The sequence below is a fragment of the Ranitomeya imitator genome, chromosome 6 (genome assembly GCF_032444005.1).
Source record: "Ranitomeya imitator isolate aRanImi1 chromosome 6, aRanImi1.pri, whole genome shotgun sequence".
Classification (NCBI taxonomy): domain Eukaryota; kingdom Metazoa; phylum Chordata; class Amphibia; order Anura; family Dendrobatidae; genus Ranitomeya; species Ranitomeya imitator.
The window spans coordinates 313,773,142-313,797,534 of NC_091287.1; the positions used below are offsets into that span (position 1 = coordinate 313,773,142).

At 44.8% G+C, this 24,393-nt stretch overlaps 1 protein-coding gene across 1 annotated transcript in view; it reads right to left on the reverse strand.

The window, feature by feature from the left end:
• GMDS (GDP-mannose 4,6-dehydratase) overlaps positions 1 to 24,393 on the reverse strand; it is a 1,108,130-nt gene that overhangs the window by 746,597 nt on the left and 337,140 nt on the right. The window lies entirely within an intron of this gene.

A 24,393-nucleotide genomic window follows, 5' to 3' on the forward strand; every position in this document is an offset into this window, starting at 1 on the left:
TGCAAGTCACTAATTCTGTGTCCTGAGGTTATTGCTACCAGGAGAGAGGTTTTCAGGGAGATTATCTTTAAGGAAGCTTGCGATAGGGGTTCAAAAGGCGGTTTTGTGAGTGCAGAAAGTACCAGGTTTAGGTCCCAGGGAGGCTAAGTGTGGTGTATGACTGGTTTAGACCTAATTGAGGCTTTTACAAACCTTTTTATCCAGTGATTCCATGCTAAGTCACAGTTGTATAAGGCACCTAATGCAGCAATTTGAACCTTAAGGGTACTTGTCGCTAACCCTTTTTCTAACCCTTTCTGAAGGAATTCTAGAACTTCCTTAATTGGGATTTTCCCTGACACACTGACATTTGGATTAGAGAGGAACTTCTTCCAGACCCTGCCATATGCTCTGGTAGTTACTGGTTTCCTACTGGACAGGAGTGTTGTAATTAAATTTGAGGAAAACCCCTTCTTTGCTAAAAGTTCCCTCTCAAATTCCATGCTGTCATGTGTAGGTTTTCCACTCGTGGATGGTTTATTGGCCCTTGGCGTAGAAAATTTGGGATGTCTGGGAGAACCCATAGCTCTGTTACCGACATCGTGCGTAACCACGGAAACCACGCTCTGTTTGGCCAGAACGGGGCTATCATAATTACTCTCGCCCTGTCCTCCCGGATTTTCTTCAGAACTAATGGAATTAATGCTATCGGAGAAAAGGCATAAGCCAGTTGGAAGTTCCAGGGAATTAGAAAAGCATCTAGAGTTACTGGGTTCCCCCGTGGGTCGATTGAGCAAAACGCCTGTGTTTTCCGGTTTAGATAGTATGCGAATAAATTTATTTCCGGTACTCCCCAGTAAGCTACAATGCGGTTGAATATCTCCTGGTTCAACTCCCATTCCCCTTGCCTTAACTGTGTTCTGCTTAAGAAATCTGCCGCCTGGTTCTCTGTCCCTTTGATGTGAAGGACTGACAGAGAAGATAGATTGGTTTCTGCCAATGTCAGGATAGATTTTGTTACTTCCATCAGTGAGCGGGACCTTGTTCCCCCCTGGTGATTGAGGTATGCCACCACCACCCTGTTGTCTGACAGTATTCTTACATGATGGGAACGGAGGAGAACTAGGAAGTGTTCGAGTGCGTATTTTACCGCCAAGAGCCCTTTCATGTTCGATGAACAGAGTTTTTCTGTTTCTGACCAAGGGTTTTGGGCAATTTGATCTTTTAAATGAGCCCCCCAACCCCATGGACTCGCATCCGTGGTTAGGGTTATCGAGACTGGCCATACCCATGGAACCCCTCTGGTTAAGTTGATCGGGTCTATGCACCAACTTAGGGAACATATTGTTTGTGAAGAGATTTTTAAGCGCTTTTCTAAATCCCCTTTTAAATCTAAGTTGCGCTTCTAGTATCTCCCACTGGAAATCTCTGGAGTGGTACTGGGCCCATTGGACTGCTGACATACAGGCTGTCATTGACCCCAACACAGACATTGCCTTCTGTAAAGTGATGACTGGCGAAAGCCTTTTTTGGGTTATTAGTTGTACCATATTGGTAACTTTCGTCCCCGAAAGACGACATTCCTGTTTTGTCGAATCTATCATTATTCCTAAGTACTGCTGTATTTGTACTGGAATAATTCTGGATTTTTCTAGATTCAACATCCAACCCAGACTCGACAAGGCTGTCATCACCTTGTCTAGCTGCTGACTGCAATGGTGTGAGGATCTGCCTACTACTAGGAGATCGTCCAGATATGGGACTATTAGTACGTCCTGCTCCCTTATATGGGCCATCACCTCCGCCATCAGTTTCGTGAATACTCTCGGGGCTATAGCAAGGCCGAACGGGAGAGCTCTGAACTGATAATGTTTCAGTTCCCCTTGCATCATCAATGCCACTCTGAGGTATTCCTGGTAACTGGGATGGATAGGCAAATGGTAGTATGCGTCTTTCAGATCGACTACAGTCATGAAACAAGACGGATGAAGGGATCTGACACAGGTTTTTATTGGTTCCATCTTGAAACTCTGGTTCACTAAATATTTGTTCAATTTTTTCAGGTTTATTATTGTCCTGAATGTCCCGTCTGGTTTCGTTCGGAGGAAAAGAGGAGAATAAAATCCCGTATCTTCCTCTTGTCGTGGGACCTCCTGTAGGACATTCTTTGCAAGGAGACTGTATATTTCTTTTGTAGGGCCAGCTGTTCGTCCTGATTTCCTTCGTGGTGTTATCACGAAATGGTTGCGTGGTATCGTGTGAAAGTACAATTTTAGACCAGTCCTTATTATACTTAGTGTCCATTCACTCCCTGATATTTTCTCCCAGGCTTGAAGGAAATATGTCAGTCTTCCCCCCCACCTGGGGCGCAACTTCATTGGGATTGCTTCTTGTTGTCCGGTTTATTGAACATAAAGCCTCTGCCTTTAAACCTTTTATCTTCCCATCCTTTTTGGTTTCTTGGGGGGTGTTTACGCATGAACTTCCTACCCCGAAAGGGCCGTTTGTAGGATTGGTTAAGAAAGCCTGGGAAGGCTTTCTTTTTGTCTACGGCCTTCTCGAGGATGTCATCTAGGGTAGGCCCAAACAAAAATTCTCCTTCGCATGGTAGGGTGCATAGTTTTGCCTTTGTTTGTAGGTCTCCCGGCCAGCATTTGAGCCATAATGCTCTTCTGGCTGCATTTGAAAATGAGGCTGACCTTGCCGTCAGTCCCACAGAGTCTATGGAAGCGTCTGCCAAATATGCAGCCGCACCCCTCATTACCGACACGGAATCCAATATTGTTTCCCGTGAGGTTTTGTTTCTTAATTGAGACTCTAGGTGGTCCAGCCACACCATCAATGCTCTTGCCGTGCATTTAGCAGCTATTCCTGGTTTTAAACCCACGCTAGCTGCTTCCCAGGAACCTTTTAAGAACACCTCAGCCTTTTTGTCCATTGGGTCCTTAAGGGTCCCCATATCCTCAAAGGGTGTGAGACGTCTAGGATCAACGTAGGCACGTTCCCCGGCTATTGTTATTTGTGTGTTCAGGTTTAGGGCCGCGGTCAGCTCAGGTTCCATCACCCTAGAGCTCGTTGGTGCTTGTCCTTTTGTGATTCCCTGCCATTGGAATCATGACACATCCCCCAGTGCCTCCAGACCGGCGGTAATTTACCGGGTAGCCGCCGCTACCCATTACCGCTCGCTGATGAGAACGGGAAGAGGCAGACTGGTATCCTCTTCACTGCCTCTTCCCTGCACCTACTCAGGGCCCGCCGACCCCGGATTGTGCTTTCGGGGATGGGATCCACCCAGACCGTGGCAGGGCCCCCCGCTGCACGAACCCGGCCAGATGGTCCCTTGGAATCCCGCGCTGCAGGTATGTTAACCTGTGAATTCCCCGTCAGGGACAGGAAACAGAACTGAGGTGGAAGAGGTCCCACCTTTTTAACCTATGGGTTTCCTGTCCCTGAGGGCGGATCCCTCTCTCTCCGTGGTGCCGTCATGGGGGTAAGAGAAATAATATTTTCACGTTTTCACATCAATGTACTTTTAGCCCACACATGTGAAATGCTGGGCCGAAGGGTGATTATATTTGGCCTGAGAAGAGATTTGTGATTGTGCTTATTTTCTTCTTTTCTTCTAGTGTCTATTAATTAAAATGTGCTTTGCTTGTGGGACAACCCCTTTACATTTGTTTCCATATTTAGGTTTATCGTTACATACGATCAGGAAAATTGTTGACTTGGACAAAGCCACAGGCTAACTGACATTTGCTAAAGTTTTTAATTTTGGCCCTCTGTGAATTTGAGTTTGATATGCATGTGTTAGCGCCCCTTGTTTTTTTTTTTTTTTTTTTTGATATTTTCACAAGGGTAATGGGAGAAATTGAACCACAAATTTTGGGGTCCATTTTCTCCCATGTACGCTGATACACCATATGTTGGGGAAAATTACTATTTGGACGCTCGAAAGGGAAGGCTTTGATTGAATGGTCTGTGGGACTCATGGCGTGTTTGGAGAGCCCCTGATGTGCCTAAACAGTGGAAAACCATCACAAGTAACCCTATATTAAAACTGATCTAGAGTTTCCTGGTATGTGAATTTTATAATGTAGTGGCATACGTGAGTAGTGTAGAGTGCACCAGGGTGGCATAGGTTGTATAGTTTAGGTCAGGTTCGCATATGTGAGTTGTGCAAGACAAGTGAATTTAGTAGTTCATGGATGAGTGGTACAGTTTGAAGCGTTCTTTTATACACAGACCAGGTTTCTCGGTGAAGGTGTCGCATTGATAAGCGGTGACCTTGCATATTCCCCTTCTGTAACACACTTGGCTCCCGTTTTGTGACCTTCCTTTCTTTGTTGTTTAAGTGAGCCCACTGTGGACATGTTGGCATGGTACAATACAAGCACCTTTAGTTTAGTAGAGTCACCTGCTCCTTCCTAACTTCCAAAGATTAGGGCCTTAATCACTACCTCCAGGAACTGAAGGTACGTACCAGTCTAGCCTGCATATCGTGATGGCACGTAACCGTTGTTCATTGCCATCAGTATGATGTGCACGGCCAGCTTCTTGTAACACACGTTGGCTTTTATCATGGCTCTGTACAGGTGGAAGACTTGATCATAGAGATCAACTGCCCCCATGTCCTTGTTGTACCCCAGAACACAGTCTGGTTTGGTAACCTGTGTAGAGGTACCTCACAGTGGTGGGGGTGCTGACATCCCCATGTATGGTGGTCAAGAAAAGGACAACACTCTTGTCCTTGTTATTTACCATCAGCATGCTGTCGCTACATTGGGCTCTGCTCTAACCCTTTCAGAGGAGCTGCCCAGTTAGCATCTTAGGGAGGCCTCACTGATTTTTGCCTTTTTATCTACATACCAGTATTAAGTACTTACCAACCTGGACGTATGGATACGTCCAAGGTCATGAAGGGATTAAAGCTACTGTCAGCAAAGAGTTACTGTGTAAACAAAGTACAGGCACTCTGTGCATCATGGTGGAACCAATCATTTATTTACCCCCCAACACCTGCTTGTTTTCCATCCAGAACCTCATTTGTCTTTTTTGCTGCTGAATCACACTGTTGACTCATGTGCAGTCTGATCTATGATTATACCCAAGTCTTGCTCACGTGCTGTTGCTTAGTTCTATTCCTCCCATTGTCTAGATGTAATTTTCATTTTTCTTGTCCAGATGTAGAATCTTGCATTTCACCCTGTTAAATACCATTCTAGCTTTGCAAAATTGATAACCGTACATACCGTATTTTTCTGACCATAAGACTCACTTTTTTTCCTCCAAATTTGGGAGGAAAGTGTGGGTGCGTCTTATGGTACGGATGTAGCATGTGGGGAGGGGGGAAGCAGTGAGTGGGATCCCACTGTTATCCCACTTCAGGATGTCCCCACTGCCAGAATCAGTGCTGGGGAAACCATGTGGTCCCGATGATTAAGTGCAGTGAATATGCATAAGCTACTCCCCGCCCACCTATCAGCTGAGTGGTGAACCCAGTGAGGCAAATGAATACTGCACTTAAGCAGGGATACACATGGCTTCCCCAGCGCTGATTCCTGCAGCAGCTGGGGAGATCTGTGTGTCCAGGGGAGAGGAGGCAGCAGCAGCAGGGTCTGGGGGAGAGGAGATCGCTGTACCTTCCTGGGCTGGAGCTGTGTTGTGAATTCTGTTGTCGGGCTCCCTCCTGTGGTCATGAATGGTACTTCGGCTGGTTCTGTCCATGGACTTCCTCTGGTGGGTGTTTCTGAGTTTCCTTCCACAGGTGACGAGGTTAATTCGTTAGCGGGCTGCTCTATTTAACTCCACTTAGATCTTTGCTCCATGCCACCTGTCAATGTTCCAGTATTGGTCTAGTTCACTCCTGGATCGTTCTAGTGACCTGTCTTCCCAGCAGAAGCTAATTTCCAACTTGTATATCTTTAGTTTGCTATTTTTCTGTCCAGCTTGCTATTTTATTGTTGTCTTGCTTGCTGGAAGCTCTGGGACGCAGAGGGAGCGCCTCCGCACCGTGAGTCGGTGCGGAGGGTCTTTTTGCGCCCTCTGCGTGGTCTTTTTGTAGGTTTTTGTGCTGACCGCAAAGTAACCTTTCCTATCCTCGGTCTGTTCAGTAAGTCGGGCCTCACTTTGCTAAATCTATTTCATCTCTGTGTTTGTATTTTCATCTTTACTCACAGTCATATGTGGGGGGCTGCCTTTTCCTTTGGGGAATTTCTCTGAGGCAAGATAGGCTTTATTTTTCTATCTTCAGGGCTAGCTAGTTTCTTAGGCTGTGCCGAGTTGCATAGGGAGCGTTAGGCGCAATCCACGGCTATTTCTAGTGTGTTTGATAGGATTAGGGATTGCGGTCAGCAGAGTTCCCACGTCCCAGAGCTCGTCCTTTATTATCAGTAACTATCAGGTCATTCTGTGTGCTCTTAACCACCAGGTCCATTATTGTCCTGACCACCAGGTCATAACAGAGCTGAGTGCTGTGCAGTGTGCACAAGGAGGACCTGTGATGATGTCAGAAGTGGGCGGGCTGGAGCATCACATGGCAGCACAGAGCCCTCCCTCTTCTTGACATCATCACAGGTCCTTCAGACTCCAACACTAGAATCTGCTGGCTTCCATTACCTGTGCTGTGGAAAGGCAACAAGAGGGAGGGCTCTGTGTACAGTCATGGGATGCTTTTACCTCACCACAGTGTGGCTGGCTGCCACAATTAAGAGGTTAGTCTTTCCAAAACACAATAAAGCACTCTGCCACTTCTTTAGTGAACTATAACTCCCAGCATGTCATAGGATCTGCAGGGCATGCTGGGAGTTATAGTTCTCCCATTGGATTTTAAAGCAGCACCCCAGTGTTATTTTGCAGTGCTGGAGTGCTGCTTTAAATATAAGCCCTGTGCCCCCATTCTTATACTCACCCTCCAGCATCTTCATATAGTACTGTACAGACACCACACTGGTCCCGCAGCTTCCAACATAACAACATACTATTATATGTGGTGTTATTATATATAATAGTATGTTATTAAATATTTTACCACATTTTTTTGCTTCAAATATTTTTTTTCCCTATTTTCCACCTCTAAAACCTGGGTGCGCCTTATAGTCCGGTGCGTCTTATAGTCCGAAAAATACGGGGTAGTCGAGTATAAGCCGAGATTTTCAGCCCACTTTTTTAGGCTGAAAGTAACCCTCTCGGCTTATACTTGAGTCGTCCGCAGGGGAGGGGTAGCGGAGCTGTGTAATAATACTCACCTGCTCCTGGCGCGGTCCCTGCACGTCTTTTCCCCGGCAGCTTGTTCCTGTAGTGAGCGGTCACATGGTACCGCTCATTACAGTAATGAATATGGACCCCACACCTCTCCCATAGCGGTGGACCGCAGATTCATTACTGTAATGAGCGGTACCATGTGACCGCTCAACGCTGGAAGAAGCTGCCGGCGCCAGGGAACAGACGTGCAGGGACCGCGCCAGGAGCTGGTGAGTATGAAAAAGCGAGAAAAAAAGAGACATGCACAAAGCCGTACTACTACTATCGTTTTTAAGTGTTTTTAATCGCATGTTGTGTCTCTGTTTGACCTAATAAAATTTACTATTGTATTAGTGGGATAATGGTTTCCCTCTTTTTTGGTGATCCCCGGCTTTGTGCATGTCTCTTTTTTCTCGCTTTTTCATATCACTTGTTTTGGACATACTCCGGGTTGATCCCAGTTTAATATAATTATGATGGTGCCCTCCATTCCTCTTGTTTTAGGAGCTGGTGAGTATAACGCAGTGCTCTATATACACCTACTCCCCGTTCCACCATCGGCACCGCTGCGTCTTCCGCATCGTCTGCAGTGACGCTCAGGTCAGAGGGTGCGTTGATACGATTATTGCGCCGCCCTCTGCCTGAGTTTCAGTGCACAGGACGGAGAAGACACAGCGGCGGTCGGCGGTGGAACGAGGAGCAGGTGAATATAGCAAGTGCCGGGGGCCTCAGAGAGGAGTGGGATTTTTTAATTTTTTTAATTGCAGCAACAGCATATGGGGCAATTATCTGTATGGAGCATCTTATGGGGCAATTATCTGTATGGAGATTCTTATGGGGCCATGTGCAGCACTATATGGGGCAATTATCTGTATGAAGCATCTTATGGGGCTATGTGCAGCATTATATGGGGCAATTATCTGTATGGAGATTCTTATGGGGCCATGTGCAGCATTATATAGGGCAATTATCTGTATGTAGCCATGTGCAGCATTATATGGGGCATATTTTAATATGGAGCATCTTATGTAGCCCATCAAACTGTATGGAGCATTACATGGGGCTCCTGATTCAATATGGATATTCAAAAACAACCTACTGATGTCGCAATTAATTTTACTTTAATTGGTACCTATTTTTTTTTTAAATTTACCAGTAGCTGCTGCATTTTCTACCCTAGGCTTATACTTGAGTCATTAAGTTCTCCCAGTTTTTGTGGCAAAATTAGGGGGGGTGTCGGCTTATACTCGAGTATATATATGGTAGTTTATCTTCAGTTCCCTTATCAAGATCATTAGAAAAATGTTGAACACTACGGCCAGGACAGAGCCTTGTTGCACCTCACTTGAAACACTCTTACAATTAAATGTGCAACCATTTATCACCACTCTGAGTACGATCATTGAGCCAGTTGTAAATACAACTAATTGTAGCCTTGTCAATCCCATACTTGGTAATTTTTTCAAAAAGAATAGTATGAAATACTCCTCCTTATTCTCATAGTTAGTGGTCTATGATAACATTTTGGTAAATGGTAGTTGCAAAGTAACAATGGGTCTCCCTGCAGACCATTGGCAACTGATATTTTTGAGCAAAGTTATACCTTTTTCCTATAGTGGATCCTGTGGCAATGTTATCCTTCAGATAAGCAAAACCAAGCCATAAGCATAGTTTAAATAAATTATTCTTCATCAGGTGGTCAGATTCACTACAAACGTACAAGGAGGCCTGGAGATAGAGATACACGGGGAGGGTAACCTCTCTCTCGGAATTTGGACTTCATCTCTGATGTCCTCTGTGCTCTGAGAATGGGATCCGAGACAATCTTATTGACTCTATGCAGCTGTGATTTGGGGATGGATTTCTTCATATTATTGGGATGAAAACTGTCGTAATGTAACAGGCTGTTACGGTCCGTAGGTTTGGAGAATAGGTCTGTAGAGAGATTGCCACTGGTGTCCTTGATAATTAAGGTGTCTAGAAAACTGATTTGGTGAGGATCATATGTCATAGTGAAGTCCAATCCGGGCCACGATGTTCTGAGGAATTGAAAAAAGTCTCGAGACATCAGAGATGAAGTCCAAATTCCGAGACAGAGGTTACCCTCCCCGTGTCCTAGATACCGCCAATATCAATGACACCACTATGACAAGAAAGTCTGCTAGGTCACGCATCCCCTTTGTGCACCAATACCATCCCGCTGCATACAGACTACATAAAACTATACGCCAACATTGGCATATTCTCCAAACAGCATTTCCAACTGTACAAGAGTTCCAACACCCTTTTCTCCCGTGCTTCAAACGACCCCGTAATATTAAAGATAATCTGGTTCGTGCCGACATAGGCCCCACACATCCTGGGTCATCACAGCGTTTTTTGAGCAATCCAAAAATGGGTACTTTTCCTTGTCTCAGCTGTAACCAATGTAATTAAGGGTAACAACATTCACCATCCACACACTGGGAAAAGATACCAGATCAATGGTTTTTTTACATGTAACACCAATTTTGCAGTGTATCTTATTAAATGTCCCTGCGGTCTGTTATACGTAGGTGAGACCACCCAACCAGTCAAATCACGTATATCCAAGCATAAATCTACAATTCGTTGCCAGAACCTTCTACTCCCTCTTCCATCACACTTCATAGAAAAGGGTCACAACCTGGCACAATTGAAATTCCAAATCATTGAGCAAATTACACCACCTAGACGCGGTGGGGATCGTATTTCCATGCTCAAACGTAGGGAGGCATATTGGATCCATGAGCTCAACACCCTCACCCCTAAAGGGCTGAATAGGGACTATGACCTATTATCCTTTATGTAAGTTATTCTATACAGGACATTGTCAGCTTGTAAATCTGATTGATACATGTGTCGCTACTATCAAATTGTTATTTGTCTTCACCAGTATCTTATAACCTACAGCCGTTCCCTTTGAACAGAAGAATTGTTCTTGCTGGGGACCATATATGACGTCCTAATTTCAGGTCGTTCTTTGATGCTATCTGGCTTTTTTACCTTCCTGTTTGTACATCCAATACTGGGGTTACTGTTTTGACCCTGTTGAGTTTTTTACTTCTGTCTTATATCAACTATGCCACTTGCCTAGTTCTCCAAATGTTTTAGTATAGCACCCAATACTTTGGGGATGATTGACAGGTTTGCCCCTTTATAACTTTGTACCAGCGGTTTTTGGTCTACTTTATTATATGCTGTTCAGCTAGCTCAATGATTGTATAACATGCATGGCCTTATTACTAATTATTTTTTCCGTTTTACAGAACCGTCCTTTCTGATCTTTCGCTCCTGCTGCCTGTGACACTTCACTGCCACCCGCACAGCGATCGTTCCACTGGAATGCACCTTTCTCCTATAAGATCTTCTGTGGAATGCACATTTTCCTGCCCCTGTGGCTGAAAGGCACCGACGTCATCACCATTTTCTCCGCTGGAACGCACCTCCTCCTTCTTTGTTGTAGTAGTATGCATGTGTCTCCGCCTCTGTGACCTATTGACACCGGCCTGTACTCTGTTGGAATGCACCTCTATATTTTTTTTTTCTCGTGTTGGCTCCGCCCATCCAGCTGACATTGTGCTCCTCCCCATCCCCTATATATAGCTTTACCCAGCACATAGCCACACACTCCTCCTGGCGGTGGACACCGCGGAGTTTGGTCTCTCCTGTGCGCTGGTAAGAATAGTTCTTTTTTCCCCACACCCATCTTATATGGCATCTTTATACCGGGCCGTTCTCCTTAGCCTTATGGTTAACTTACATTTTGTTGCTTCCTTGTAGATTTGCGTCATAGCTCTTTAGCTATAAGGGTTTTCTCCCCTCCCCTTGGCTTAACCCTTTCCATTAGGTATGTATCTCTGTGGGCAATTTATGCAACAATAGTTATTACATATACCATATTGTCCATTTTCCCAGCCTGTTTTTACTCCTGGATATACTGAATACCATATCTTTTTTATATAGACATCTCCAATTTGTTTGTCCTGGTTCGAGTTTACCAGTTATATTTTTTGGTATGTACCTGCTCTAGTCCAACTATATGGTTACACTGTCACGACACTCCAGCTGTGTCATTTTTTTGATACGTTTCCCATGTCCAATTTTAGATGCCATTTATTTACATTCCATTTGGGGCTCTACCTTACATACAGGTGTACTTAGGTATGTGTTCCATCCTCTTACTACTTTACTCCTTCCTCACCACACTTACTCCACTGCCATCTTATTATATATTTATATTATTCTCCGGTTCCCTGGCCCCTATACGATCTATGTAGGTTCTTATTCTAGTCCCATACTGGCACTTATGTTCTACTTCTTGCGGTTCTATGTCCACATTCTATTTCGCAGCCTTTTTAGTTCACAGACGGCGGTTATGCTGGTTGTATTCTACGATTATATATTATCTGACGTCCCATGACATTTTTGTATTCATATGATGTATATACTTCTGTTTATTTGGTTAATTTTTGTTATCACTGTGTCCTATTTTGTTTACACTCCCTGTTTTTGTTTATATATATTTCTGTTTTGTATTTATTTTCTTTGTAGCACACTGATGAAGGTCTAGAGTTGACCGAAACGTTTGTGACTTTGTATGTAAATAAACCCCTCCATTTTGCATCACAATCCCTAGGAGTGTGCTAGTCACTTGTTTTCTATATGAACTAATAATGACCCGGAGAATCATAGAAGCTGGTCAGTTTTAGCATTTAGTGAACATTGTTATAAAAAAAAAAACAACTGTGGGATTGCACTTTTTTCGATTTCACCGCACTTGGAATTTATTTCCCACTTTCCAGTATACGATATGTTAAAACCAATGGTGTCGTTCAAAAGTACAACTCTTCCCGCAAAAAAACAAGCCCTCACATGCCCATTTTGACAAAAAACAAAAAATAAGTTTATGGCTATGGGAAGTAGGGAAGCGAAAAATGAAATTGCAAAACCAAAAAATACCTCTACTCATTAAGGGGTTAACCATGAAACTATAAGATCAGGCAACTCCCTGCACACAGGATCACACAGTGGTGAGTTGCCGATGCTGACAGGACAGGTATATGTGTGCCCATATCAACATTACATTGGTCACCTGCTATCGTGATCAGAGCGGCCGCTGCAGACTGGAAGGGGGTGAGTGGTGGGATGATCACATGTCCGCTTTGACACCGTGTGCACCCTCAGCTCCTGTAGCGTCAGTGCGGATGTGCAGGGGTGGATATTCAATTTGGGCTGCTCTCCAAAGCAAGTACTGTTAACCAACATAAAAGGGGAGGCTCATAGGATACTAATTAATGGCTGCGGCTGATATATACAACATTTACTTTTTTTTCCTCTCAATGCCGAATAGCTAAATCATTAAAAAAGCAAAAACATTTTACCATTATTTCCATACTATAGTAGAAATAAAATGGAAAAAAAGTCTCAAACTTTTTTTTTGCCCCAAATCATACAAAACTAAGCTATTCTTTTATAGGCATTGCTTAGGTAACCGTACCGCACACAGAATTGTTTTGGTCAAAATGTTTCAGTATGCGTCAAAACTAAAGAGGCCTTCTGTTCTAAGGAAGAAAATAAAAGCTTCATCATCTTCCATCGCATACCTTACTGCCTTTTGGTTGGCCTTAAGGAAAAGTTGGGAGGCCACTGAACTACAAAATAACATTGTCTTTCACAACTGTAGCCTTGGATCATGAAACCAGGCAGGGTTATTTCTCAGCTTAGCAGCTTCTAACAATTACCTTATTGTCACTCGCTCGCAGCATGCCAGTTTTATGTAACAATCCAGCAGCATGCTGTCATGTCTGGGTAGAATGAAGTAATTTTACCTTAAATATGTTTGCAGCCCCCTCCCTCTCTAGTTCCACAGCAGAACACTAATCCCAGAGAAATTCAGCGTATGACGACATTACCCAATTTTCCCAGTCTACGATCTCTTTGTAAGTGCTGAGAAATATTCCTGGCATGCCTTGTACAGGTGTTACAACCACAGGACTAGATAAATCAAAGAATCAGTAAAAATGTAATACATGTTGCTTTATATAGATAACTAGCAACATGTATGTATGTAGATAACTAATTATTTCAAATCAACAATTAAAGGGAACCTGACAGGTGATACCTGTGGCCCAAGCTGCAGGCAGCAAATAGCCCCTGGCAGTAGGACCACAGCCATGTATGCTTAATTACAGACCTCTCCATTATTTGTAGGTGGTGAAAACTTGCAAAATCTGCAGTGTATCATATACTTATGTTCCCCACTGTGTCACTAGGGGTTTTACACCCAACACCTCACCAATCAGCTGATAAAGTGTCTCCTTGTTAATGCAGCAGTAGCACCAGAGATCAATGCACTGCAGTGCACATTCCTGAGTACTGCAGTTAACTTCCCACTTCAGGCTAGATGATCAATATCGTAATCCTAAATAACCCCAATTAAATGCTGACAACTCAAGATATTCCAAGGGTAAAACTATAAAAATTGATTCAACCCTTTATCAACATTTATTCCAAATGACTACCCTGATAAATCGTGCTTAGGCACAGGACTGTGTGCAAGCTCATGTTCTAATACACAACAGCACCACAGATAAAGCTTGGCTAAATTGGACCCCAGCACTAAAAGAACACCGTACTAACTAATGAGCCAAGTTAATAGACCCTAAAATTACACCGCCAGCTGTTACACAGTGTAGAGTATGCAAACTGGCTCTCCTCAAGAAGGAAAACAGCACAGAGTCTAGTGTCTTCCATTCCAAGTAGCTCGGCTTTGGGATTTTGCCCCTCTCAGTGCTCTGACTAGAGTTGTCCCCAAACTAAAGAATTTCGTTATGGGCAGTGAGCTCTGTAGAAGTAACAGTCAAGTAATTGGTGGGAAGTTGAGAATCTAAATTGGTGAGGAAAAAGCATCCTGTTTAATTGCCCTGCACAAGGGTGACAAACCGCTATATACAACTACCTGATCAGATAAGCAGGGCACAGTAAGTGATTCGTATTTCATTGTCTAAAAAGCTGAATTTGGCCCGCTTAAGTCTGTCAGGAGTATGAGACATGCCGACTTCTGGCATCAGTCACCCAGTGTGGAATCATTTAGACACAGTTGTTCACACAGTACAAGTATAATTTATCTTTATATTAACATAAACCCCATCTCACACATTAAAAAGGCCAAGAATGACTGCATTCCTCAATGCTGTACAAATTACATTTCATGTATTTTGCCGATCTCGTGTGGCCAACAGTATATCTTATATGTATGCAAGTGCAGGAATTATATACGGCTGCTACAGATTGATAAACTTTAAATATAAAAGTATACATAATATGTACAAAATACTGTACTGTATTACAGAGCATCTATATGAATTATGAATAGTTGTCTACCAACACTTTACTATGTTTTCCCACTGACATAGGGCATTCTAAAATAAAGCATCACTCCAACGGCTTTTACAAGTTTCTGCACAGTGTACGGAGAAGAAAGGTTATTACCCACTGGAATGTCACTTCCCACATCATGATTATTTCTTAACCCCTTCATGACCTTGGGATTTTTCGTATTTCCGTGTTCGTTTTTCACTCTATTCCTTCCCAGAGCCATAACCTTTTTATTTTTCCGTCAATTTGGCCATGTGAGGGCTTATTTTTTGCGGAACGAGTTGTACTTTTGAACGACATCATTGGTTTTAGCATGTCGTGTACTAGAAAACGGGAAAAAAATTCCAAGTGCGGTGAAATTGCAAAAAAAGTGCAATCCCACACTTGTTTTTTGTTTGGCTTTTTTGCTAGGTTCACTAAATGCTAAAACTGACCTGCCATTATGATTCTCCAGGTCATTACGAGTTCATAGACACCTAACATGACTAGGTTATTTTTTCTCTAAGTGGTGAAAAAAAATTCCAAACTTTGCTAAAAAAAAAAAAAAAAATTGCGCAATTTTCCGATACTCGTAGCGTCTCCATTTTTCGTGATCTGGGGTCGGTTGAGGGCTTATTTTTAGTGTGCAGAGCTGGCGTTTTTAATGATAGCATTTTGGTGCAGATACGTTCTTTTGATCGCCCGTTATTGCATTTTAATGCAATGTCGCGGCGACCTAAAAAACGTAATTCTGCCGTTTCAATTTTTTTTCTCGCTACGCCGTTTAGCGATCAGGTTAATGCTTTTTTTTAATTGATAGATCGGGCGATTCTGAGCGCGGCGATACCAAATGTGTAGATTTGATTTTTTTTATTGATTTATTTTGATTGGCGCGAAAGGGGGGTGATTTAAACATTTATATTTTTTTTATTTTTTTCACTTTTTTTTCACTTTTTTTTTTACTTTTGCCATGCTTCAATAGCCTCCATGGGAGGCTAGAAGCAGGCACAACGCGATCGGCTCTGCTACATAGCAGCGATCTGCTGATCGCTGCTATGTAGCAGAAATGGAGGTGTGCTGTGAGCGCCGACCACAGGGTGGCGCTCACAGCCACCGGTCATCAGTAACCATAGAGGTCCCTAGGACCTCTATGGTTACCATCCTGAAGCTTCGCCGACCCCCAATCATGTGACGGGGGTCGGCGATGCCGTCATTTCCGGCCGCCCGGCCGGAAGCGGTAGTTAAATGCCGCTGTCTGCGATTGACAGCGGCATTTAACTAGTTAATAGGTGCGGGCAGATCACGATTCTGCCCGCGCCTATTACGGGCACATGTCAGCTGTTCAAAACAGCTGACATGTCCCGGCTTTGATGCAGGCTCACCGCGGAGCCCTGCATCAAAGCAGGGGATCTGACCTCGGACGTACTATCCTGTCCGAGGTCAGATAGGGGTTAAAATACCAACCTGACTTGCAGACCTGTTCATGTGCGTCCCAATTTCTAAATATTCTTAGTCCCAAAATGAAAGAATTGTATAGTTTTCGCAAGAAACCAGACTCGAAATTTTTCTTCTCAACTTGGTAGCACAAGAAAACATTTTAAGGACTTATTTGCATAAGGAACAGAAAGCTGAATTATACAAAGGCGCCTATAGGGCCAGATATAAATGGCTATACGGGGTCCTTAATTATAGATGTAAACAGACGAAGGGAAAAAGAAAAGAGAATCAAGAAGAGCTGGTGTAACAGCTATCCAATATGATAAAGCCAAACACTTGTTTAATGGGATTGAATGTTCACCTTTTTATGAGTAACGTAAAGAAACAAGAGGTTAATGATCTGCTACTCCCATGCCAGCCACACACACACACAAAAACATCCAGTCTGCTAACAATTAAGCATTTCTCTCAAAAGCTGTACTGAACTAACAAGACTAATAAATCAACCAAATCCACATTTTATAATGTTATGAAATGCAATGCCGTTCTTGGATATATTTAACCTGGTTCAGCTTAGGAGCACTCCTCATTTTTCTTTGGAATGTATTCCAACATTCTACTGCCAGACTTAGGAAAACAACATTTGTTTGGTTACACTTACATTGTATGTGAAGGCAGTGAAAAAGATGGCTGAAAACCACAAGTTGTACTTGAGTTTGTCACCTTGGGCAATACATGACTGAAATGACTGACAGGTTTCATAGTCTTGCAAAATTGGGATGTACACCAAGAATCTGTGTTCATTTAGAGAAAGGAAACGCAGCTGTCACATTTCAATGTTCTACCTTCATTATAAACAATAAGAAAATTAAAAAAAAAAACAAGTTGTCAGCTATCCACGGGACAGGTGATAACTTGTCAATCATGAGGGGTCAACTGCTCTGACCAACACTGATCGGCAGAACAAAAACTTTGATCCCAGTTAGAAAGAGGCTGCAGTATGCATGTGTGACGGGTGCTTTATTTTATTGCCTACTGGCCTGCCAAGCTTTTTTTTTTTTTTTTTTTTATTTCAGCCCCATAGAGAGAGTGTATGGAGTGACAATCCAGCATCAAACCATGCCATTTTTTAACAGGGGTAAAAGTTCCTTTTTGGGGAAAATAATTTACCCATTCCACCTATCAGCAAGATTTCACTTATCTGCAAGTTTGAGATGGGCAGATCAATTCGCAAGACTCCAGTCCATTGGACAGGTCAGTAGTCTCTGGCTCCTGGACAAAAGCTCTGTGAATCTCTATGGTTAAAAAAAAAACTAAAATTAATGGTCGCATGTAGAGTTGAGCGACCTTGACCTTTTTAGAGTCGAGCCGGGTTTCGCGAATCCCGACTATCTCAAAAGTCGGGTCGAGTGAAATCGGCCGATTATGACGTAAAGTCGGGATCGACCGAAACACGAAACCCAATGCAAGTCAATGGGGCAGCATAGTCGGCAGTGAGTGGGGGCCAGGAAAACACCTAGAGTGCCCATTTTAATGTCAAAACCATCCATTCTTCTTAATGAAGCTTGTCAAGCGTAATTTACCTTATAATAATTGGAAGGCATTTGAAATTGGGGTTCATTTGGCTAAAGTTGTGGTGGGTAGGGCTGGTTCAAGTAATAAGTGGGCCCAGGAAATCTGGACCACGTCACGGCAGTGGAGCAGGGAGAGGTAAGTATTTCAACTTTGCAAGTGCTGTGAACCTGAGCAAGCAGGGGGGGCCCACTCGTTGGCATTGGCACTGGCACAGGGCCCCTCAAAGTACAGCGGTGTGTTTGCACGGCGGGGGCGCCTCCCACCGGCAGCAACACTTTTGCGTACTATGAGAGGCCCTGTGCCAGTGACGTCGCCAACTAGTATTCCTCCCCCCACCTGATGAAGGAACCTGCACTTTCATCTGCACCTTCCTGTTTGTCCCCGTGTAAGGTGGTATGGTATGCGGGAAGGGGGACCTGACTTTCAGCAGGGTCACAATCTTGCAGTGTAGCGTGCACGGGAAATGTTGCGTTATGGGTCAATGTACCAGCAGACTCATCTATCACTGGCTGGGCAATGGGCAGGATGAGGAGGAAACACAGATATAGGCCCAAAGAATAAAGTGGGCTAAATGCAGTTCAAAATTGGTAACACAGGACTAATCAGGGGGCATTGCAGTGGAGGACAACTGGAATGAGAGGCTGACACAGAGAGTAGGCCCAAATCAGTAAGTAGTCGAAATGCAGTTCAAAATTGGCAACAGTAGTAAACAGGCGGCACAGCTTTGTTCAGTGGAGGAGAACAGCAAGGAGTGGCAGACACCGATAGTAGGCCCCAACCCAACTAGTAGGCCAAATGCAGTCTAACATTAACAACTACTTAACGAGCGCCTGAAAACGGAATTTCAGGACAGGAAACCAGCAGAACAGCAAGGAGTGGCAGACACCGATAGTAGGCCCCAAACCAACTAGTACGCCAAATGCAGTTGTTCCGTTTAACCACAATTTAATGAGAGCCTGAAGATAGAAGTTCAGGAAAGGCAACCTGGAGAACACCTTGGAGTGGAACACACCATCTCTCTACACCCCATACCCAATTTGTAGGCCTAATGCAGCGTAGTTTCCAACAACTACTAAACGAGAGCCGGAAGATCGAAGCTCAGGAAAGGCAACCTGGAGAACACCTTGGAGTGGAACACACCATCTCTCTACACCCCATACCCAATTAGTAGGCCTAATGCAGCGTAGTTTCCAACAACTACTAAACGAGAGCCGGAAGATCGAAGCTCAGGAAAGGCAACCTGGGGAACACCTTGGAGTGTAACAAACCCTCTCTCTACACCACGGAAGGGCTGATTCTTAGGAAGGAAGGCTGTCGGAAAGAAGCAGGGCGCGTCCGAGGGTGATTATATTCTTATTAGGTATATACTCACCCTCGGACGCGCCCTGCTTCTTTATTTGTAATGAATGTTTATTTGCAATGTGGTTTTGACTTACTCTATTTTTTTGGTAAATAATGATTTTATTATTTTCATTGTTTTGCATCTTCTTGGCAATAATATAAAGAAGACGCGACAGGACAACACTCGGTGGATGCCATATCTGTGTTTAAAATTGAAAAAACCTTTCAGTTAACTACTTGCAGGAGAAAGTTATTGTAGCTGGTGGCCATTTTTAGTACTGTACCAGATTTTTGTTGTATGTGTTTGTTTTAATGTTAAAATGTCTGCATTTGATATCTCTCCAGTATTTTCTTTTTTATAAGCAAAATACTTATTTTTATATTTTCTGATGTTGGTTCCAGGGGTACACGGGCAGCAGTGGTGTGGTCAGTGGAGGCCTAGTGGAAGGAGTGACCGCAGACAGGCATCGAAGGCCTAAAATAATAACACATGGCTGTAGGCAATTTTAAATTGGTTCCAGGGGTACACGGGCAGCAGTGGTGTGGTCAGTGGAGGCCTAGTGGAAGGAGTGACCGCAGACAGGCATAGAAGGCCTAAAATAATAACACATGGCTGTAGGCAATTTTAAATTGGTTCCAGGGGTACACGGGCAGCAGTGGTGTGGTCAGTGGAGGCCTAGTGGAAGGAGTGACCGCAGACAGGCATCGAAGGCCTAAAATAATAACACATGGCTGTAGGCAATTTTAAATTGGTTCCAGGGGTACACGGGCAGCAGTGGTGTGGTCAGTGGAGGCCTAGTGGAAGGAGTGACCACAGACAGGCATCGAAGGCCTAACATAACAAAAATGTCAATACAATGGTATTGTCAGTGGCAGGCATTGAAGGATGTCAGCGCATAGACTAAACATTGGTGGAGCTGTGAGATAATTTTGCAAGTGGTAGAGCACTGTTTGAGCTGGGGGGGGGGAACTGTCTTGTGGCCGGCGGTACAGGCCCAGGGCCCCTCATATTACAACGGTGTGTCTGACGTTGGGTGCGCACCACCACCGCCAGAGACACTTTATTGTACTAGGAGGAACCCAGTGGCAGTGCCGTCGACCAAAAGCGGGCACACCCACCTCTTCAGACAAACTGCACTCTCACGGGTGCTGTCGCCAAGTGTCGATACCACGGCCCCGTGTGGGGAGTTTGGCCATTTAGTGAGGTGTAAACATGTCGTATGCTGGACAATCAGGTGCAGAAAATTACGAGATTGGAAAAGGCATTCAGAATAGTCCACAGGCAAGACCTTTTCATAGGAAAGCTAGGTGTCAGCCGGGCAAGGTGGGGCAAAAGATTTCGAAATCCAGTTGTGGTTCTTTTTAATGAAGGTTAGATCATCTACATTTTGGGTAGCCAGACGAGTCCTTTTTTCTGTTAGTATTGAACCTGCAGCACTGAATACTCTTTCTGATAGGACACTAGCTGCCGGGCAAGCAAGCTCCTGCAATGCATATTCTGCCAATTCTGGCCAGGTGTCTAATTTTGATGACCAGTAATCAAATGGGAATGACGGTTGAGGGAGAACATCGATAAGGGATGAAAAATAGTTTGTAACCATACTGGACAAATGTTGTCTCCTGTCACTTTGAATTGATGCTGCAGTACCTGTCCTGTTTGCGGTCATAGCAAAATCACTCCACAACCTGGTCAGAAAACCCCTCTGGCCAACGCCACTTCTGATTTCTGCCCCTCTAACTCCTCTGGTCTGCTGGCCCCTGCAGCTCGTGTGAGAACGATCACGGGCGCTGTGTGCAGGGAATGCCAGAAGCAAACGGTCAACAAGAGTTGATTGTTTGGTAGCTAATATTAGTTCCAAGTTCTCATGTGGCATTATATTTTGCAATTTGCCTTTATAGCGAGGATCAAGGAGGCAGGCCAACCAGTAATCGTCATCATTCATCATTTTAGTTATGCGTGTGTCCCTTTTGAGGATACGTAAGGCATAATCCGCCATGTGGGCCAAAGTTCCAGTTCTCAAATCTGCGGTTGTGCTTGGTTGAGGGGCAGTTTCAGGCAAATCCACGTCACTTGTGTCCCTCCAAAAATCAGAACCCGGCCTTGCCGCGCCACCAATTTCCAGTGGCCCCGGAAAAGCTTCCTCATTAAAAATATAATCATCCCCATCATCCTCCTCCTCCTGTTCGCCCGCTAGCTCGTCCTGTACACTGCCCTGGCCAGACAATGACTGACTGTCATCAAGGCTTTCCTCTTCCTCAGCTGCAGACGCCTGATCCTTTATGTGCGTCAAACTTTGCATCAGCAGACGCATTAGGGGGATGCTCATGCTTATTATGGCGTTGTCTGCACTAACCAGCCGTGTGCATTCCTCAAAACACTGAAGGACTTGACACATGTCTTGAATCTTCGACCACTGCACACCTGACAACTCCATGTCTGCCATCCTACTGCCTGCCCGTGAATGTGTATCCTCCCACAAAAACATAACAGCCCGCCTCTGTTCGCAGTCTCTGAAGCATGTGCAGTGTTGAGTTCCACCTTGTTGCAACGTCTATGATTAGGCGATGCTGGGGAAGGTTCAAAGAACGCTGATAGGTCTGCATACGGCTGGAGTGTACGGGCGAACGGCGGATATGTGAGCAAAGTCCACGCACTTTGAGGAGCAGGTCGGATAACCCCGGATAACTTTTCAGGAAGCACTGCACCACCAGGTTTAAGGTGTGAGCCAGGCAAGGAATGTGTTTCAGTTGGGAAAGGGAGATGGCAGCCATGAAATTCCTTCCGTTATCACTCACTACCTTGCCTGCCTCAAGATCTACAGTGCCCAGCCACGACTGCGTTTCTTTCTGCAAGAACTCGGACAGAACTTCCGCGGTGTGTCTGTTGTCGCCCAAACACTTCATAGCCAATACAGCCTGCTGACGTTTGCCAGTAGCTGCTCCATAATGGGAGACCTGGTGTGCAACAGTGGCAGCTGCGGATGGAGTGGTTGTGCGACTGCGGTCTGTGGACGAGCTCTCGCTTCTGCAGGAGGACGAAGAGGAGGAGGAGGGGGTGCGAACGGCTACAGCCAATTGTTTCCTAGACCGTGGGCTAGGCAGAACTGTCCCAAACTTGCTGTCCCCTGTGGACCCTGCATCCACCACATTTACCCAGTGTGCCGTGATGGACACGTAACGTCCCTGGCCATGCCTACTGGTCCATGCATCTGTTGTCAGGTGCACCTTTGTGCTCACAGATTGCCTGAGTGCATGGACGATGCGCTCTTTAACATGCTGGTGGAGGGCTGGGATGGCTTTTCTGGAAAAAAAGCGTCGACTGGGTAGCTCGTAGCGTGGTACAGCGTAGTCCATCAGGGCTTTGAAAGCTTCGCTTTCAACTAACCGGTAGGGCATCATCTCTAACGAGATTAGTCTAGCTATGTGGGCGTTCAAACCCTGTGTACGCGGATGCGAGGCTAAGTACTTCCTTTTTCGAACCATAGTCTCATGTAGGGTGAGCTGGACTGGAGAGCTGGAGATCGTGGAACTAGCGGGGGTGCCGGTGGACATGGCAGACAGACGGTGGGAGATGGTATTGTTGCCGCCGGTGCCCTAGATGCAGTGTTTCCTACTACGAAACTGGTGATTCCCTGACCCTGACTGCTTTGGCCTGGCAAAGAAACCTGCACAGATACTGCAGGTGGTGCGGAAAATGGTGGCCCTACACTGCCGGAAGGGATGTTGCGTTGCTGACTAGCTTCATTGGCCGAGGGTGCTACAACCTTAAGGGACGTTTGGTAGTTAGTCCAGGCTTGCAAATGCATGGTGGTTAAATGTCTATGCATGCAACTTGTATTGAGACTTTTCAGATTCTGTCCTCTGCTTAAGGTAGTTGAACATTTTTGACAGATGACTTTGCGCTGATCAATTGGATATTGTTTAAAAAAATGCCAGACTGCACTCTTTCTAGCATCGGATACCTTTTCAGGCATTGCAGACTGAGCTTTAACCGGATGGCCACGCTGTCCTCCAACAGGTTTTGGCTTTGCCACGCGTTTTGGGCAAGATACGGGCCCGGCAGATGGAACCTGTTGCGATGTTGATGCCTGCTGCGGCCCCTCCTCCTCCGCTTCAGAACTGATGCCGCCTGCACCCTGTTCCCCCAATGGCTGCCAATCGGGGTCAAGAACTGGGTCATCTATTACCTCTTCTTGTAGCTCGTGTGCAACTTCGTCTGTGTCACCGTGTCGGTCGGTGGTATAGCGTTCATGATGGGGCAACATAGTCTCATCAGGGTCTGATTCTTGATCATTACCCTGCGAGGGCAATGTTGTGGTCTGAGTCAAAGGACCAGCATAGTAGTCTGGCTGTGGCTGTGCATCAGTGCACTCCATGTCAGATTCAACTTGTAATGGGTATGGACTGTTAACTGCTTCACTTTCTAAGCCAGGGACGGTATGTGTAAAGAGCTCCATGGAGTAACCCGTTGAGTCGCCTGCTGCATTCTTCTCTGTTGTTGCTTTTGCTGAAGAGGACAAGGAAGCGACTTGTCCCTGACCGTGAACATCCACTAACGACGCGCTGCTTTGACATTTACCAGTTTCACGAGAGGAGGCAAAAGAGCTAGAGGCTGAGTCAGCAAGATAAGCCAAAACTTGCTCTTGCTGCTCCGGCTTTAAAAGCGGTTTTCCTACTCCCAGAAAAGGGAGCGTTCGAGGCCTTGTGTAGCCTGATGACGAACCTGGCTCCACAGCTCCAGACTTAGGTGCAATATTTTTTTTCCCACGACCAGCTGATGCTCCACCACTACCACTACCCTCATTACCAGCTGACAATGAACGCCCCCGGCCACAACCTCTTCCACCATACTTCCTCATTGTTTTAAAAACGTAAACAAACTAACGGTATTTGTTGCTGTCACACAAATTACACGGTGAGCTATAACTTCAGTATGATTTAGCTACCCCTTTACAGGTGAGTGAGACCACAACGAAAATCAGGCACAATGTTACACACTCTGTTGTTGGTGGCAACAAATGAGAGAGATGCCACACACGCAGGACTGTCACTGAAGCACAAATGTAAATATTAATCTCCCACTGATATGATTTTTTTTTTTTTTCAGGGAGACTTTAGGAAAAAAAAAATAGAATAAAATGATTTTTTCAGGAAGAATTTAGAAACCAAATAAAATAAAATGATTTTTTCAGGGACAATTTAGAAAACAAATAAAACAAAAAAAGGCTTTCTATGGCCCACTGAGTGAGAGATGACGCACACAGGAGTCAGGAGTGGCACACAAGCCCAGAGGCCAATATTTATCTCCCACTGATTGATGTAGTGATTTTTTCAGGTAGATTTTGGAACCCAAATCAAGCTACAAAAATAATAGGCTTTCTATGGCCCACAATTGGAGAGAGAGAGAGAGATGGCACGCTTAGGACTGGCACACAAGCCCAAAGG